This window comes from Mustela putorius, unplaced genomic scaffold, assembly GCF_011764305.1.
Source record: "Mustela putorius furo isolate JIRA1106 unplaced genomic scaffold, ASM1176430v1.1 tig00003845_pilon_pilon_pilon, whole genome shotgun sequence".
NCBI classification, from domain to species: domain Eukaryota; kingdom Metazoa; phylum Chordata; class Mammalia; order Carnivora; family Mustelidae; genus Mustela; species Mustela putorius.
Genome location: NW_025421998.1, coordinates 57,076,331 through 57,096,475, shown reverse-complemented (window position 1 = coordinate 57,096,475; position 20,145 = coordinate 57,076,331). Strand labels below are relative to the sequence as shown.

Below are 20,145 nucleotides of genomic sequence, written 5' to 3'. Positions count from 1 at the left end.
CGCTGGTGTCCCGTTAAACCACCTCTCTAAAGGAGAAAGTTGGCTACCCTTGGAGATGGAGGGTCACGCTCAAAATCCCTGCATGAAAGATGCTGCATGTTCATGATGTGGCCACTTGACATATCGGTCATTTCTTAATGGTATTTTAATTTCTTCTTGAAACCAGCTCTGTGCTTGGGATGCTTTCCCAGTCAGGTAATATGGGAAGGCCAGGCTCTTCAAGGCAAACTCCCCTGGAGCAGCCCTCTGAAGCCTCGGGAGGGCAGTGGCAGTCCTGTGCCCACTCAGCGGATCTCGGCTCTGGACGGCAGCCCCTGGGCGTCTGGAGCTGAGGCTAGAGCTGGGAAGACCCGGGTGGGCACGAGTGTGTTCTGTGCCCAGCACGCCCTCCATCCCTTGCTGTGCAGCTGGGGCCATTTGCATCAGCCTGTGCTATTTCTGACACTTCATACTCGCTCAGAAAGAACCGTCTCATTTTCTGCCTGCAGCTGCCCACACGGATCTGGCTGCCGCCGGGGGTTTCCGGCGGGCCACCACGCTGCCACATCACCTCGGATCATCTTCCACGCATTCTCGGTGGTTCAGCCACCCCAGCTGAGTGGGGATTCATGTCAGCACAGTCATTCATTCAACCACTGCACAAGCAGCACCTACAGTGCGCCACACACACTGCTTGAAGCCTGGGGAATGCTAAGACAGATGAAGTGCAAATCCCCCCCCATCCCCCCACCCTGAGCAGCTTGCAGACTACCAGGGAGCCTGGCAGGAGACTGATTGTGTGGATTCTCTGCCCTGGGTGTTAGACTCGACTCGCTCTTCTTTCTGTTTTCCAATGAGATCCTTTGCGGAAAGCTGCCACCCAGCAAGCTCGTCTTTCCATTCATTGTCAAACTTTACAACCGGACTGCACCTGGTCATTGAAGCTCCGCAGCGCGCCTTCTCGTCTACACACCTGCCCTTCCGGTAAGAGCCTGGGTCACACCTGCCCCTCCCCACTGAGGAGTCCACTGCCTTTCCTCGGGTTTCATTTATCTTTTGACCCAGTACAACACCTGTCTGTCTCTGCAGATGGTGCCTGTTCTGTCCTGGAAGCCTCGATTTCATCCTGACCTCCCTTCTTTCTGAACCAGAACCCAGTCAATTCAAACATGGTCTCCCCCAGCTCATGAGAGGTGTCACGGTTTCTCGTGCAGCATCTTTCATACTGATGCCTGGCAGTGTTATTTGAGTTGTATTGTGACTTGACTTTTCATGTAGATCACACATGGTCCTTGTTCTCAGAGCTAATAAGTAACCTCTTCCTGTTGAATTTGCTGGAACTGAGGTTAGAGTCCACCCCCACCCCCTTTTTTTCCGTTAGTTGGCTAGTGTGCCTGGCCTGGTCTGTGAGCCCTCAGATCCATTTCTTACCCTTCCCTGCTCTGCTCTATATTGCAGGAGACTGACCCCTGCAGGCTGAGTTTCCTAGGATCCTGTGTCAACTGGTTTCTCGCTGAGTTTGGTCAATGGAAGGCACCAATGGGAATTGGATGGTGGGAGGAAGGGAGAAGCCAGGATATTTCTCCTTGTCCTTCCTTGAATCCATACATGATCCCTGATGGCTTCCATGGCCTCTCCTTCGTGGACGCAGCACCCCACTTCCTCCCCTAGTCTAGCACACTGTAATTCCTGCTTCCAGAGGGTGAGCTGGCTTCTGGATTCTGGTAGCACCATCTACTCCTTTTGTCCCTCTACCCTAGTGGTGGTAGCAAGTTCTTGCCACTGCTAATTTCTGGGTTGCCTTGTCACCTTCTAGCAGCTGCTCAGAAACCAAAATACTCAAAATGGTTTCTGCTTCTTGGCTGGGTCATGGCTGGTTTAATTATTCCTTCCTTCCTCCTTCTCTCCCTCCCTTCCTGAAAATAGCAGAAATTATAAGGGGATTATTTTTGGATTTTGTGCCACAGATTGTCTTCCCAAGGCAGAGTACTACTCTTTGAATCCTTCATACTTCTTTGATCTCCCAACATCATCACCATAACCCAAGAATGAGATGTCTGTGGCCGGTCTGGGACCCTCTTATCCCTTCCATACTGCATATATGGGCACCTATAGAGGACACTCTCTATTCCAAAGATACAAATGAAAAATTTGGAGATGATCTATTTGTAAATGGTCAACTTGCTGGAATAACAATAATACAGGCCTGGTCTTTTGAGAACTACTGATTATTAAAGACCAGAGAGGTTGCCATGTTCTTCCTGGCTGGTTTCACTTCACCTGGGACTGACATTAAAGCAAGTGTATTGTTTTGAGTATGGATACAGGTTCTTCCTCACATCTGTCTGTTGGGGACAAACTGGAGCATGAATGTCAGAGAAAAGGCAATATTATTTCTTCAAAAGTACGTATCCCTTTTGGAAACAATACTTGACGACCTTCTTCTTCATGTCACGGAATTGCTGGTGTCATTAGCAGCAAATCTGGCTTGTGGAGCCTTCTATCTGCCATGCTAGGAGTCGTTCTGTGAAACGCCGCCTCCTTGGTAATACTGAATCGCACTGTTAGATGGCGTCACTCGAAGAGATAATGAGAAGTGAAGCAAACGTTATATACGCCATCCTTCCACTCAGCTGTAAGAGCTGTTCTTCTATTTTCTTCTGAGGACTGATTATTCTCCATCTCGTGGCAATTTCCATGTCATTCTTTGAAAAGAAGTAAAGCAATATAATGAGAAGGAAACAAGAACTTGTCACTGCTGATCCCTTCACAGACACAGGGATGGATTACGTTCTGACATATGTGCTACAAATACGGATATGGACGGAAGCTGCCCATTGCAAGAGTCAACATGTGTCTGCCAAAGCAAACACAGTGACGTTCTATTAAAGATGTCTGTCTTTAGAAAGCACTGAAGTGTACCACTTTTTAAAAACTGATTTTTAAAGGTTATTGTCAAATCTTTTGATTTATTCTCCCTGTTCCCTCAGAAAGGAATAATTTCTTACTCAGTTGTCCCAGCAGGTACGCTTGGCTAGTGTACGCTTGCCTTGGAATAGGCATGACATTTACCATGCTGTGGCAAGGTATGGTAGACCAAGGGAAGAGGGGATAATGTTGCCGAGGGTTTTATGAAAGGAATTGGATAGTGTGGAAGGTGAGCCAGAAACCCACACTCCAGGGCAATTTCATAACGATCACAGCAGGAATTTCTGTGGTAATTTTGCGTATATATAACTTTCATACCTAATCTTCAGTGCTCTGCACAAGTGGCCCATATGTTTACCCCTGAAGCATTTTTTTGCCTCCAACTGGAACATGTTCAGAAACAACCTATGACATTTTCACATTCATAAGCTAAAAGCACCCATATCTATTCCCCAGCATAGCCACACATGTCCGTTTACTTCTGGTTCATTTTCTGTTCCATTGCCATTTCACAGGAATAGGTTGAAAGGTGCCCTAAAGGTGATCTTCATGGCTCCCAGTCAAGTGCAGAAAGCCAACATAAAGACAGAGGCCAATTGTTGGAAAAGGTCATTGCTGCTTTCATCAGCTGACACATGAACCGGTGAATGGGTGCCTTATCAATGGGGAAAAAAAAATGCCACAGGCAAATTCAACATGCCGCATCCTCAGTTTTGTATTCTGGGCAGGTTGGAGATCAGCCTTGTTTCTGGTGAGAGAAAGACAGAGAGGGAGAAGGAGAGAAGAAGAGAGAGGATTTGCTTTGGCTGAGCAGATGTTTTGTGGGTTGTATTGTGTGTGTGTGTGTGTGTGTGTGTGTGTGTATGTGTGTTTTTGAAACAGGATAAAACTGGGTGGAACAGGAAGACACACAAGCTTTTATTGAAGGAAAATATGCTGGTTGCTAAAATTTAGGGCTTCATTTTTAATGATTAAATTATCTCAATGGAAATACTACTTTTGGTGAGGTAATAAGGTCAGAGCCAACGGCAGTTACTATAGGTGAAACCCGCGTTGGGGAACCCTCCAGGAAGGATGGGCTGCGAGGTGGCTGAGCTTTGCTGAGGCTGTGCCAGTCTCTCACTATTGCTGGATGGCTCTTTGTCTCAGAGGGACCACACCCTCACGTTTGCACCTCAGTAGAGTCCCCTAGTGTCTTACTGAGAGGCCCCTTTTCACCACAGAGATGCCCACCAGCCCTTATTTGACTAGGCTTACCTAAACATCATTGGAAGGACTCCTTGCTCAGGCTTTTTGTTTTTGCATTGTAGATGTCCGTGCAGGGAAGCTTACATGAGCCAGCAAACTGGAGTCTAGTTGCAGCTGTAATTTCAAACATTCATAAAACAAACATACCATATATATATATATGTGTATATACATATAATTTATACAAATATATAATTATATATAATTTATATTTTTAAGACTTGTAATAAATATATAGTATATATATAATGAATACAATATTTATATTTCTCTCTATATTTATATACACAGAAAGACAGCCCTCTAGACACCGAAGTTTCAACCGAAAACGAATTGTGTATGAGGATTTGGGCACTCTATTTATTTATTCGTTTGTTTTTAAGGATGGATTTATTTATTTGACAGAAAGAGAGAGAACACATGGGGCAGAGAGCAGAGGGAGAGAGCATCTTAAGCAGACTCCCCACTGAGCTCGGAGTCCAAGCTGGGCTGGATCCCACGACCCTGAGATCTCAACTTGAGCAGAAGCCAGCTGAGCCACCTTGGTGCCCGGACGGATGACATTCTTTTGCAGTTTTCCCTTGAGTAACTTCGATTTTCTGCCATGAACACAAAATCTATGTGTTTCTGTAATAGGGCACCCTTCAGAGGACTAGCACAGCATCTGCTCATTGTCTTGCAAGGACAGTGTTTATTATTAACAATTAGCTGAGTTCGATGGTTTCACCACCTGATTTTCATCCTGGTTCTGCCATCAAGCAGTAGCTGTGTAACCTTGTCCAGATCACTTAATGTTTTTTGACTTGGGTTTCCTGTTCTATGACCTAAGAGGATTAAAATAGATCAGTGAGTCCCAACCTGTAGGCTTCAGCCTCTTAGTGAATTATGAAATCCATTTACTGAGTTGTGATCAGCATTTTTTTAAACCTTACACAGGCTCCACACTCAGCATGGAGCCCGGCGTGGGACTTGATCCGAGGACCCTGAGATCATGACCTGAGTTGAAATCAAGAGTCCAATGCTTAACCGACTGAGCTACCCAGGTGCCCTGGTCAGCATTTTTTTTTTTTTAAGACTAGTATAAATAGTATTAGAGCGCATTCCTTGTTGTGGGACTAAATGTTATTTCCAAAAATTTTTGTTTCGGTTAAATCTAGGTTTACATAGTCATGTGTGTACAGCACTGCAATGCAAAAGTTTTTCTTACCATGAGGTGATGTCAGAGAGGCTTGAAAATACTGAAATAAATGAGGTCTAGGGTTAAGAACTACGACTCCCTGAAATGGGGCCCCGTAGTCACGCTGTTATGTGGAGCAGCGCATGTCATCTAAGGACCCAGAGCATGGCTGGGAGAAAGGGAGTGGAGAGGCCTATGTATCTCCCCCCATCGGGATGAGCCTCTAGCTCACTGAGAGAAGGACTCTCCAGAGAGTGCCCCCTGTTGGCCCAGACCGAGGAGAGGAGCGTCCAGGGCACCAGTTCACCCAGAAGGTTCTCCAGGACACTGTGAAGATTCCTATAATACTACCTTCTCACACTTTGGTCCCTTCCCTTCTCCCCTGTAGTCTCCCGACTTCCCCCAAAGAGCTCCCAGGAGGGAGAAATGATCAGGTTATTTTTGGAATGGTCTCAGGCCCGAGAAGAAAGCACCATTGCATTTTTTCTCATGTTCTCTTTGAAAAGCCAAAGCACAAGACCGTCGCTAACAAAGTGAAAGATCCCTGTATGGCTGACGACTCGCAACGCATGCACTTGAAAATCAACAGCCTTGTCTCTTAAAAAAAAAAAAAAAAAAAAAAAAAAATTCTCACACAAAATGCTGCCCTGGTTTCATTTATTCGGGAAGAGATTTGGTCTTTACATGAAAAGACCCCACTCCTGTTAACAAGATATATCTCACAACTGAACTTAACAAAAAAATGTTGTCGACCGATCCCTCTCCTGTTTCGTGGTGGAGGTGCCGGCTGAAGAGGAAGGAAGATGAATGTCCTCCTTGCCCTGTTATTCTCCCTCAACTTGACGAAAATACATGGTTGGTAATATCCCACCCTTCTCTGACTCCTCCAGAGGAAGGGGGTGTCTGTGTCTAATTTACACAAAGGTGCCAAATGAGCTATATGGGTGTCAACTTTTTTTAAGATTTTATTTTATTTATTTTACGGAGAGAGAGAGCACAAGCAGAGGGAGCGGCAGGCAGAGAGGGAGAGAAACAGGCTCCCTCCTGAGCAAGGAGCCCAATGTGGGGCTCGATCCGAGGACCCTGGGATCATGACCTGAGCCAAAGGCAGATGCTTAACTGACTGAGCCACACAGATGCCCCTTGAGTGTCAATTCTTGATGGCAAAACTCTGTTAGATGCTGTAGGAAGATTGGTTGGAAGTGTTACTGAAGCGTAAAGGGGAAAGCGACTGAGTGGTGCCTGGTCAGCCAAAAGGAGGGCAGAACTCCAAGCGAGAGGAGCAGAACACTGGATCCCGAGGTATTGTGCGTCCTGCAAAAGGCTCTCCTGTGCTGGTGTCCCTGAGTCTTGCAGTCCCAATGCCATTGGTGAGTAGAAGTAAGCCTGAGCGTCAGTACCAACTCTGACAGCCCAACTCATATGAAAGAAACAAAACCTAATCTGGAGCAGAGCTATCTGGGCTGTATAGGTTGATTAATTTCAATGGAGCTGTGTTTACAATACACTCATCAGCTTTTGCTTTAACAACAGAGTCCCTGATCCTGGAGAAATCCAACACTATCTTGTGACATTGACAACATAAGGAGAAATAAAATTATAAAAAGTGAATCATGGGGCACCTGGGTGGCTCAGTGGGTTAAAGCCTCTGCCTTCGGCTCAGGTCATGATCCCAGGGTCCTGGGATCCAGCCCCGCATCGGGCTCTCTGCTCAGCAGGGAGCCTGCTTCTCCCTCTCTCTCTGCCTGCTTCTCTGCCTACTTGTGATCTCTGTCTGTCAAATCAATAAATAAAATCTTTAAAAAAAAAAAGTGAATCAACCTAGAAGATTAAATGAGTTCCACCATAGTCTCCTCTCTTTCCCCTTTTTTTCATTTTCTTGGAGAAATGAACTTTCTGACTCGCTTGGAGGCTTTTAGAAAGTACCATATGATTCTGTAGTCAAAATAATATTTTTTAAAGATTTATTTATTTATGTATTTTTGCGAGAAAGAGGGAGAAAGAATGAGAGAGAGAGAGAATGGATGGGGGGGGGCAGAGGGAGAAGCAGGCTCCCCGCTGAACAGGCAAACCAGGGCAGGACTTGATCCTAGGACCTAGGGATCATGACCTGAGCCAAAGGTGGCTGCTTAACTGACTGAGCCAACCAGGAGTCCCTCTGTAGTTAATATTTTAAAAGAAATTGCTTAAAAAGGCATAGGAGCCATTTACATGGTCTTTGGTGAAGGTGACTTTTCTCCAGAAATAATAAAAGTATTATTATTTAGAGCCATATCAGGTTGGTGGAGATTGAGACACACAAAGAAAGAAAAATTCATTGAATTTGATGATAGGAAAAGTGTATTTTATACACTTTAAATAAAAAGGTTTCACATATTTTGACTAACAGATTATTTCTTTAAAAAATAAAAAATTCTCACAAAGAATGTATTTCTGAAAGCAGAAGCCATCTTTTTTCCTACTGTATTTAGGGGCAGGTTTAGAATGTTCTTGACAGTTTTAGTGCCTGCTGGGTAACTCTTTGCTAGATATTCAACACACTGTCACATGAAAAAGTATTAGAAAATTTCTTTTATGCAAGTTTGTCCTTCTCTGTCTTTCTTTATTTCATCTAATCTCAGCTCATTTATTGACTCATTTAACAAATATTTAGAGAATGCTGACAACATGTGTGTGTGCTGGTTCTCTGGAGACCCTCTGGGGTGAAGGACAAAGTTTCTGTCCTCAGGGAGCTTATAGTTACCAGGAGAAAGGGGAGACAAATCACGGAGTAAGCAGGTCAGATGGTCAGAGGAAGACTAAGGGAGGGTGGGAAGCTCTGAGTGTGGGGTGGAGGAATTATTTCATCTAGTTCAGGGCAGGGCTCCTGCAGAGTGAGTGGCTATGCCCTTATTTTATCACTAAAAAAAAGCCGGAAAATGCCATAGAGTGGAGAGAAGCAAGAGGGGAGGGAGGCCATAAAAGCCAGGAAAACAAATATGTCCAGACCCTTTAGCCTCCATGGGAATGAGGTATTAAGTAGATGGAAAATCGGGGGGAAAGGTTCTGAGAATTTAATACTAGCCTCTCTTTTGAGAAGTCTGTGCTATATGATTTTCCTGAGTCCTTGGGCTTTTTGATGTCTCCTGGCAAGAGGGGCTTCTGGAAAAACAAGCTCTTCCTCATGTTAGAGCAGGGGAGCAAAACAGGGGGGCAGAGAACAACACAAGAGCAAGCACCTGGGGGGCTGATCAGGGCCCTCCATTCTTTGTAGGATGGCAATCAAGACCCTGTAGGACATCCCAGCTTGGAGAACTGATTCCTCAAATCTCTCCTCCCTCGTAAAGAAAACTGAAAACCTGGAGAAAAAGAAGAGCGATTCTACTAGAAATGTACTGTTACTTTCATGGAACACAAAACTGAGGGATTTCAAGAGAGGTCAAGGGTACTTAACGGTGTGGTTCTTCGATGCGGGCATAGTGGGAAGGTTGATTTTCAAAAGGTTCTAAAGGTTCAAAAGGGGGCTTGTACATCTTCAGCAGAGTATTAGCAAGCTATGTGATAGGTTTCCCTTTTTAAGATCAGCATCTGAAGGACAAAATCAGCGCTGATTCTTAAGTTTAATGATTAGAAGCTGGGGGGGTTTCTGACTATGGTGTTAGAGAAGTTAAATAGCTTGAAATTTGTAACAGAACTGCCTGGTGATTTGTAAATGGGAGATACACCTGATGCCATTTGATCAGTATAGATAGATTTTTTAATGGGGGGGGGGTATTTGCACTTCAATTTGGCCTTACCTTCAGATGCTCTAAGCGAGCACCTTTGTGTGCAAATGAAAATCAGATGATCACCTATGTGACCCAGCTTCCCTACTTCTTTGGCTTGGAAATCACGATCTCTATTAATGTTTGTTTGGCAGAGAATCTTTAGGAAAAACCTTTCCCACCAGTGGGTTTGTTTCAGGAAAATCAGCAAGCAACAAGCAGGTCTGACCCGCTTCTGGGAATAAATCGCCTCCTACAGTCTCCCCATTCAATTAAACTAAACAAACACACTGAATAAAGACAGACTAGCTGGACAGGATTTTGAGTCGGGTTTCTACTTTAATTCTACTTTAGATCTATTGTAATTCCCCTTTTCCTTGAATTGTGATTCTCAGATAGGTACAAACTTCCTCCCTAGAAGGCTGGGGTGCCTGCAGATTCGGGGTGCTCCAGGCTTGACTCGCACCGTCTGAGTCATTGTTCGCCCCTGTCGTTAAGGTGCACAGATGGCGGCCCTCCTTGGGGGTTTATCCTGGATGCCCAACCCCCCGCAGAAACAGCCAGGAGCTCAGTGAGAGGGTCTGGAGGTGGGCAGGTCTCTACTGCTTTAGGAAGACCACTGGCATCAGCTCATCTTTCTTTGATGGATGGCATCATCTCCCATGGGACATCTACCTAATTTTTACAATTTCATAACTTCTTGGTTGAAGACAGCTCTTCAACCTCTTTGTGACCCTTGAGAAAGACTCCTCTCTGAAACACTGTATCTGACATCAACTATGAGATAAAGTTTATTCAGTTTTCTTGTTTCTCCTTCTCCCTCTTCATTTTTGATCTATTGTACTGAGCTTTACCTCATGTTTATAAACAGGATCTGAAGGACGTTCCCCTTCTGATTTGACACCAAGATCAGATTGCATGGACACAGTTCTTGTAAAAATAACCTACGGATAGGCCTTCGTGTGTGTGCCTCTCTCACTATGTATATACACAATGCATATATTCCATGACATGCTAATATATGTATATTATTTATACATATAGATACAATATATATCTATATATATACACTACACTACAATATTCATTTATATGTATATATACAAATATATACACATATATATACCACACACACATATATATACATATATATATTCTAGTTTAAATTCTGTACAACATTGTTTGTAATCAAACAATAGTCCCTTACAAAGTTTCTAACGCCTACTTTAAGCCTTTAGCAGTAATGTGCTTGAATTTTAACACCGGTCAGTCTTTGTGAATAACTGTAATGCAATGTCTTAAAATAATTTGAAACCATAATGAATTGCCATTCTTGTAGGTTGAAATGGGTCAACTATCAGCAACTTGATATGGTATAACCTAGTATAATATCCACTTGCTCAGCAAACACTCGCATGCCTATGGTGTACATTAGGCCAGCTGCCAGGAAAGATTAAAAATTGAGAACGAAAGGTTCTCCTTTGGAGCCTCTAGTCTATGTATCACAACTAGGGTATCAGCTAGAAAGTGATCTGTTCTTTAGGAGGGAAGAACAGCCTCCTGGTTTGGAGGAGCAGACCATGCTTTCGATGGTAATTCCCTAAATGATTACAGTACCTAGAAGTCTAGAGAATCTCATGACAAAGCCCCATCCTTAACAAGCTTTGGTGTTCCCCTCCCCAAAAATGGGGCACCTGGGTAGCTCAGTCGGTTAGTGTCTGCCTTCGGCTCAGGTCAAGCCCCTCGTCAGGCTCCCTGCTCAGTGGGAAGCCTGCTGTCCCTCTCCCTCTGTAGCTCCCTGTTTCTGCCTACTCTCTTTCTCTTTGTCAAATACAGAAATAAAATCTAAACAAACACAACCTTTGGTGTCCCAATGCCTCCTGAGTCAAGTTCAGAGCCCTTACTTTGGCATTCAAAGTACCTATCCAACATTATTCCTTTTCCTTTATGTCTTTACCACTGTCTTCCCATCTGTTTCCACTCTTCCTTCCTCCTGCAATGTTCTTTCCTCTGACTTGAATGGCAGTCAAGAGTAGTTGTTAAACGTGTGGTTGCCGGACTCATACTGTTTGTGTTCAAATCTCAGCTCTCCGCTTATTAGCTCTGCAACCTCTGGCAAGGTGTTCGATCTCTGGGTGCCTCAATGTACTCTGCTGTACAAGAGAGATAATACAAATGCAACCTCATAGGACTGTGTGTGTTAAATAATTCATTATATATAAGGCTCTAGAACAAAGCTTGATTCAGAGTAAGCACTCAAGGAATGTTTATTAAAATTTCTGGAAGTCCAAATCTCACTCATCTTTCTAGGCAAGGGCGATCTTTTCCCCAACACCTCCTCCAGTTTCCCTAGTTCTGAGTTCTTTTTCTGGTCTCTTGTTTCTTGAAGCACATCTGTAACTCTTGCATAACTAGGCGGGTTTTGAACTCATGGCCCTGAGATGAGGACTTGAGCTGAGAACCAGAGTGGAACACTTAGCCGACTGAGTCACTCAGGCCCCCCCACCACTGCATGATGCTTTTAATTTTATTCACATCTATATCTTACCTTCTCTACTAATCTGTGAATTTCTGAAGGCATGAGCTACTTAACACCGCAGTGCAGTTCTGAGCTCCTGCAGACTCCACAAGTGAAAAGCACAGTCCTCAACAAAACTATTCTCACTTTAGGTTCAAACACCAGCTCCCCCATAGGAGATCCCCAGGCCACCTGCTCTTCTGATCCACCAGCTACTCAGGGTCTCATGAGCTCCTGAAGTTTGAGAATTCACTAGAAGGACTCATAGAACTTAGGAAAGTGGTCTGCTTATGATTACAGTTTTAAAAAAGATTGTCAATCAGGACTAGCCAAACGAAGGGACACATAGGGTAAGGGTCCCAAACACAGCTTTCGTGTCTTCTTAGTGTGGGCTTAGGATGCATCATCCTCTGGGCACACCGATGTGTTCACCAGCCAGGACTCATCTGAGCTTTGGGTGTCCAAAATTTTTGGTGCGGTTTCATTATTTGGATCTGATTGATTGAATCATTAAATCTCAAATTCTTCTTTCTTGCATGGAGATCAGGTTGGTACCATCTGGATCAAAGACCCAACCCTCTAATTACATAGTTGGTCTTTCCCTCATGACCAGCCAACCCCCTGAGTCATCTTATCGTCATAAACTCAGGTATTTGTCTTCCTGAGGTCCACCATGAATAACAAAGGTACCCCTATCACTCAGAAAATTCCAAGGACTTAGAAACCCCTCCCAGGAGCCAAAGACAAAGACCAAATTCTTCATTACAGAACAAAAGCCACATCTGATTTGTCTTTGAATTCCCTCCTGTGTCTAGTAATTTGCACATAATAGACACCTATATTTACTAAAAGGATAGGCAAAGGTGGAGTTTAGAAAGATAACTTTAGGTAGCATGGATTATAGAGACCAGCTAAGATTAATGTAATAGACTTCAGGTTATTTTGTTGACTTTTTAAATACTCTTTTGGTGAGACTGAAGAAATAGAAATCTGAACCAAGTTAAATCATTCTATCTCTCCCCACTACCCAAATACAAAGTCCTGCATTGCTTTGCCATATCTTGAATTTATTCAAAAGCTTTTGCAGGGAAGTTAAAGGTGGTCTTGAGTGTGAAGAACTTTGACCTCTCATTATTTAACTGCTAAAAATAAATAGCTTGTAAATCATGTTGCAAAGAGAAATTGTGCTCAGTATTACCATTCATAATACTCTCTTGGGATCTTTGAGCTTGCTTATTGTGATGATGCATTCCCAACATCTATACCCCGTGATACTGGGAATTTGTTTCAAAATAATCCTGAAGGGGGTGTGGGGAGCAAAATAACAAGGCCATTCATGAGTTAATAATTACTGAAACTGGTGATGGGTAACAGATTTCATTACACTCTTTATATAATTTTTAGAAAGATTTTATAGAGTATACTTATATGTATTCTTTTTCCATTTTTGTATTTTAGGGAATTTTTCATGATAAAAAAGTCAACAAAAAAAATAACTTCGCCTCCCAAACTGAAGACCTCACACAAAGTAGTGAATGAGTCAGGGGCCATTTCACAGAAGGTAGTGAGTCTTAAACAGCAGTACTCCACCCAGCTGATGTGTCTCTAGTGTCCAATGTCCAAAGATGGATGTAAGTGCTGATGTTCAGATGCCAGGTGTCAGTGCTGCCCCGAAGACCCCTCAGCCATCCTCCCACACACACCTGGCACCAGCTTCACTTGGCAAACCCAATGCAAGCCAGTCCTCCCATTGGAAACTGCTGGTATTTAAGGCAGCCCTGAGTCCTGATAAGTGCTCTTTACTGAAGGAAGGAGAAAACCAAATCAACACAGCTGCCTTGTTCTTTGGAGACTGCGGCATCGTGGCTTCAAAGATGGAAGTCAAAAGTAACACGATGTCAAAAGTAACACAAATGCCAGGGCTCTGCAGGACTTCGAGACCAAGCCCCTGGGGACCATGACCAGATGGACGAACCATATGAAGTGACTGAGGGCAAGTCAAGGGAACGGGGAATGGGATTCTTCAACACTGAAATCAGAACTGTAACGAAGCATGGGGGGGTAACCAATTCACCTGGGCTGGAGAGGAAATTTATGGACCATGTATCTCGGTCCCTCCTGCAGAAGGTGTGCAAAATACGGCTGGGTCTGGGGGGCCCACAGAAGACAAGCTACAAGAAACTTCTGGAGGTCCTGCTTCTGCGGGCATAAAACCCCCCTCGGGGTAGGGATCTCAGAGAATAGGAGGTTCATTGGGAGCATAAACTGAAAACAACTGTTGCACAAGCCCACGTGGAGGTGGCTGTTAAGCAGTCTGTTTAACCAGGAGGATTACAACTAGCAAATTGGCAACAGAGTTCGATTTTATTAGTCTGGAAGGAATCTAAGCTAAACTGTAGCATCAACTATGAGCAATAAAGCACCCTGGACCAGAATACAGAAGCCCCTGTGCACTATTTTTTTATATATATTTTTATTTATTTATTTGACAGAGACAGACCCAGCGAGAGAGGGAACACAAGCAAGGGGAGTGGTAGCGGGGAGAAACAGGCTACCCGCTGAGCAGAAGAAACCCCATGTGGGGTTGGATCCCATCAGGACCTGAGCCAAAGGCAGCCGCTTAACGTCTGAGCCACCCAGGTGTCCCAGCACTATTCTTTTTTAAAAAATTTAATCAAATGTTTGTACATACAAAAAATACATCTCACAGATATGCAAGTTATGAAGCATAATGAAATGAACACTTACGAGCCTGACCAATTTAAGAACTGGAGCACGACCAGTTACACGCCCCTACCTTCCTTCCCTCTACTCCCTCAGCAGTAGTCCCTATCCTGAATTCTCCACTTACCATTTCTTTGTTTGTTTGTTTTTTTAAATCACTTATTAAGAATCCCTTAAAAAAATACATTGTTTGATTTTGCTTGTGTTTGACTTAAAAATGGTATCATATTTGTACTCTCCTGGAATTTGTTTTTTTCCTACTTTTTTTGTTTTAAAGATTTTATTTGACAGACAGAGATCACAAGTAGGCAGAGAGGCAGGCAGAGAAAGAAACAGGAGGAAGGAGGCTCCCCGCTTGATCCCAAGACCCTGAGATCATGACCTGAGTGGAAGGCAGAGGCTTAACCCACTGAGCCACCCAGGTGTCCCTATTTTTTTCCCTACTTAACATGTTTCTAAACCGTATCCATAGCCATGTCAGGAGCTGTAGTTCATTCATTTTCGCGACTACAGAATAATCCATTGTGTGAACAGACCACAAATTTTACATTTTGCTGTGAGCTGTTCTGTTTCAACCTTCTGAGTAGGGCTGCTATCACCATTCTCATACATGTCTCCCGGTGTCTGAGTTTCTCTGGGTAGATACACTGGACACCAGCCTATGGGAAAGTTCACCTTTACGTGATAAACAATACGACATAATGCCAAATTGTTTTCCAAAGTAGTTGTACCAATGCATACTCCCAGCAGCACTGTGCAAACATTCCAATTCATTTATATCATCTCCAATTGCTTTTGTGGTCAGACTTGTGAAATTTTTTTTTTTAAGATTTTATTTATTTATTTGACAGACAGATCACAAGTGGGCAGAGAGGCAGGCAGAGAGAGAGGGGGAAGCAGGCTCCCCGCTGAGCAGAGAGCCCAATGTGGGGCTCGATCCCAGGACCCTAGGATCATGACCTGAGCTGAAGGCAGAGGTTTTAACCCACTGAGCCACCCAGGTGCCCCCAGACTTGTGAATTTTTGCCAGCCTAGTGGGTATAAAATGGTATCTCACTAAACATCTCACTTAAATTGCATTTCCTTGTTACTAAAGAGGCATCACATATTGACCTATGCTTATCTGCTGTTTGTTTTTCTTCTTTTGCTTATGCTTTGTATTCATTTCTTTCCCCTGTAGGGCTGGCTTTTTTTCTTACTGATTTTTCGAGCATTCTTCATACACTGAGAACTGGAAGGACCTTGCAAAATATACAGTTCATCTCCATCATGTGACTGATGAGGAAAACTGAAATGCAGAGAGGTAAGAGAATCTGCACAATAGCACAATTTGTGTTAGCAGCTGTGCTGAGAGGAGCACCTAAATATTTTAACTCCAAATTAAATTATTTCTTCATTATACTACGAAATCCCTCTTTATTCATTTGTCTCATTTTCCTTAAATTTTTTTAAAGTACCCCAAGTGATATGTGTTAATGGTTGAGAAAGGAAAAACAAACTTAAGCAACAAGAAGACTGTAAAAATTTAATCCCACCTTCTAGATGCAGCTACTGTTTACAGCCTGCATTTCTTTCCAGATAGTAACTATAATAAATAATTATTAAGGAACACTTACCATAGGCTGACTAAATTGGAGTGCTTACTATATGTCAGGCACTGTACTAAACACTTGACACGCATTGATTCTTTGATGTTCTTCACAACCTCATGACACAGATTGTCACCATTTTCCTGAGTATGATAGACAGAATGACAGCTTCCCAAAGATGTCCACATCCTTATCCCAGGAACCAAGAATATATGTCATGTTACACGGCAAAGGAGAATCAAGGTATCAGATGGAATTAAAGTGGCTAAGAAGCTGATCTTAAAATAGGGAGAGTGTCCTGGATTACTCAGGCAGGTCCGAGGGAATCACAAGGATTCTTAAATGTAGAAAAGGAGTCAGTATGGGTGTGAGTAATACAGTCTGAGAAGCCTTTGACCTTTGGGTGCCTGGGTGGCTCAGTCAGTTAAGCGTCTGCCTTCAGCTCAGATCATCATCCCAGGGTCGTGGGATCGAATCCCACATCGGGCTCCCTGCTCAGCTGGAGACTGCTTCTCCCTCTCCCTCTGCCTTCTGCTCCCACTGCTTGTTCTCTCTCTCTCTTTCTGTGTCAAATAAATAAAATCTTTAAAAAAGAAAAGAAAAAAGAAGCCATTGACTTACCACTGCTGGCTTTGAAGTTGAAGGAAGGGAGCATGAGCCAAGGAATGCAGGCGGCCTGCAGAAGCTGGAAAGCTGGAAAAGGTGAGAAGACAGTGTCCTGTAGAGTCTTCAGAAAGGAACACAACCCTGCTGACTTCTTGATTTTTACCCAACATGGTAGCTAGAATAACAGCTGCAAAGATGTTCACATCCTACTCTCTTGAACCTACAGTAAGACAGTTAACAGGGTCATAGGAACTTTGCAGATGTGATTAAGAATCTGGAGATGAGATTATCCTGGATTTGCCAGGTTGGCCCAATAAATCGCAAGAATCCTTTTAAAAAGGAGGCAGGTAGGATTCATGGAGGAGATATGACCACAAAAACAGAGGTTGGACTATTGTGCTTTGAACATGGAGGAAGGAGCCACAAGTTAAGGAATGTAGGCGGCCTCCAGAAAAGGTAAGCAAACAAATTCATGCCTTGAACCTCTGTAGGGAGCATAACCCTGTCCACACCTTGATTTTGGCCCAGTGAAACCCATTTTGGAAATCTGATGTTCCAAATTGCAAGATATTAAATTATTAAATTTGTGTTGTTTTAGGTCACTGTGATATTCTGTTATAGCAGCAATAGGAAACAAATATACCTTGTTGACATCTGAACAAAGCCACACAGCTAGTTAATGGTAGAGTTATGAACTCAAGCCATGTGGCTCCAGAACCCATATCCTTTACCACTGTGAGACATTTATAAATACAGATTTAAATATTACATACATGGCAATAAATGCAAATCTTCCACATTATTTTAATACCATTCAGCTCTACCATATTAAATAGTTGTGTTTCACACCATATACCATTACCCTATGATATTTACTAAGTTCCCTATTATTGGATACTTAGGTTGTTTCTAATGTCTCAGTATTTTAAAATCGGCAGTGATAAACATCTTTCTAGTGATATTAGTAATTTCTTTAAGAAAAGCTCTTAGAAATGCTAAGTCAAGAGAAGTGCATTTAAAAAAAAAAAAAAGAAAGAAAGAAAGGCCAAATTATCCTCCATAAGATGGCACTGGAATATAATTTAAAAGAAATAAAACACACACCCAGAGCAGGAAAATACCTACTTCCCATTTCCGCAATACATCCTATAGTAATCCACTTTTCTTATCCACGCTATATGCGTGACTTAATCGCATTTTTTTGAAGGTTTTATCTATATTATTTTTTTCTGTACAATCAGAGATGTTAGGCCATAGATGAGTTTATAGAAATATTAGGTTTAATCTTTTAATTTATAGACAAAGCTCCTGGACTAGAGAAGCTTCCTTTGGTGGGGTGTGTGTGGTCAGCACCTCCTGGCCTGGCCTCAATTCCAAGGTCTTTCCACGTGGGCACACGAAGAGCCCTGAAGTGGTACCATTACCAATTTTTTTCGCTTCAAATCATGCCAGAAATCTCTTGTCCTCACTAATCAGAAGCATATTTTAGGGTCTGCCGATTAATAATGATCTGTAACCCAGTAAAAAAAAAAAAAAAACACCTAGCTAGCCCTTTCCTGGAGGAAGCCTCTTTGTTATTTCCTCATTGTGAAATCTGGTAGGACTGATGGCTTACAATAACTTCCTCCTCCCCAGTGTTACACGTAGGAGTTTTGAGAGTGGATAATCAGAGGTTCTCCATCCTTTCCTTTCTCCCTAAGAAGTGGATCGTTCTCTAACACGGCTTGTGTGTTCCCCAACAGCGCTGCGGTTCCTCTGTCGTGGAAGTTGAGGAACACAACCGTCCGCACCGCTCCTTCCTTCTCTGTGAAGCAAACAATGAAATAGGAAGAAAACACGCTGCCATTTTCTGACTGACCTCAATCGCCGAGGGTGGACCCCGCACGTTACATCAGCAGGCCGGCTCCGTTACACTGCCCTGGGCTGTGCTCGAGCTACTGAAATATTGATTTTTACAGAGCCGGCGCGCACACACTGAAAAATCAATATTCCAGTGCACACAACAGAACAGGAGGCAGAGCCGGGACCAACTCCTAGGCCCAGCGAGCACTGCTGGCAGGCCTTGGCCGAGGAGGGGGTGGGGGGCTGGAGGAGACAAAGCCGGGGGAGAGGCCCCCGCAAACCCGGAGGGGTCAGATAAACAACCAAGTGTGCGGAGGGAGGAGAGTGGAGAGAAAGATCCTTGAGGATAAAACAGTTGGAAGGAGCAGTGATTTATCCTTCCATTGGGGGGGGGGGGGGGGGGAGAAGGACAGTAAATTAAGAAGAGAGGATGGGAGGAATTTTACAGGTAAGAATCTTCCCATGAATTTTTTTTTTTTTTTGGCTTTTCTGCATCATTCGGTCAGATTTAGAGGGTTCCCCTTATAAAGATGATACAAGATATTTCCTTACACAAAGGGAAGAACTAGGCCAGCCGAGAGAAGGCTTTATATTTTTAAAAATGCAGCTCCTTTCTTTTTTCTTGGTGACTGGAAGCTGGCAGACATTGCAATAACCATCAAAGAGTCAGTATTTATAATCCGGGCTCTACCTTTGCAATGCTGTTCCTTTCTTTTCCATGGGGAAGGGGGAGGGAGGGAAGGCATCCCAGTCAGGTGGCCATTCATGGATTCCTTTTCTTTCTAGAAAAGCACCTTTGGCGTGCTTGGGGAACCACTTAAAGAACTGGTTCCTTTTACATGCCCCGTGACTTGTCAGGGAATTTGGGGCTCCTCAGAGTCACACCTCTACCCAGATGTGGGGAGGAGAACGTGTCCCAGGTTGCACTCCGGGTGTCCAGTGCTGAGCAGAGGGCGGGGTGGAAAGGGGACCAGCCTTTCGGTTAGTCTATGTAGACGTGTTTAAAGACAAACCCAGAACTGGCACTTTTAGTTTGCATTTTGGCCTCTTTATATTAGGGGTGGTGGTGGTGGTAGGTAGTTAATTAAAAGGGAATACTTTTAGCCCCGATGAATTCTTGATTTTGCTTTGTCCTAGAATTCTCTTACCAGGAATCTTGCTATTAGTTCTAACTCACTGCCAGAGGAGGAAACTGCCCTCTCTCGGAGGCTTCCATTTCGTCCTCTGCCCTGCAAGCAGCGTCGCGGCTTCCTCCTCCCTAGCCCAGGAAAGACCCGGGGCCCAACCTGTGTTTGGGCTCAGGTCTGGTCTGGTGGAAGGGGCTCCAAAGGAAGCGGGCGTTCTGAGGCACCTTGCAAAACGGGGGATCCTTAACCCAGCCGAGGCTGCCGGGGAACTGGGGCGGGTAATCTGCTTCCAGAGGCAAGAGCGCCGGGAGAGCGGAGGTGGGTGGTCAGGGGGGCGGGGCAGGACGCGGAGCCAGGTGGCTACCTGGACGGCCCCGCCCCTCGCATCCCCTCCCCGGACCGTCTCCCGCCTCCGTGCCCCGCCCACTCCCGCCCCCGCCCCCGCCCCCAACGCCGCGCGGCCGCTCTCTTTGCATAAGGAGGTGGCTCCAGGGCCCGCCCGGGGCGCACGTGACCCCGGGGGAGGCGGAGGGAACCTGCTGACAGGACACGAGCCGCTTTGCGGCTCCCCTTGGCGCGGAATAGCGAGAGCAGCCGTGACCTCCGACCCCGCCCGCCGGCAGCCAATAAGAGCGCAGGTCGTCTCCAAACCCAAAATTTCCAC

General features: G+C 44.3%; 2 long non-coding RNA genes across 2 annotated transcripts; one reads left to right on the top strand and one right to left on the bottom strand.

The window, feature by feature from the left end:
- Positions 1-492: 492 nt before the first annotated feature.
- LOC123387021 lies at positions 493-2,890 on the top strand. The gene is made up of 2 exons (XR_006601345.1): positions 493-963; positions 1,947-2,890. It is a non-coding gene; the product is annotated as an uncharacterized LOC123387021 (long non-coding RNA).
- On the bottom strand, positions 918-18,694 carry LOC101691807. The gene is made up of 4 exons (XR_001181146.2): positions 18,371-18,694; positions 16,528-16,599; positions 4,165-4,269; positions 918-2,684 (listed from the first exon to the last, which is right to left on the bottom strand). It is a non-coding gene; the product is annotated as an uncharacterized LOC101691807 (long non-coding RNA).
- Positions 18,695-20,145: the final 1,451 nt, after the last annotated feature.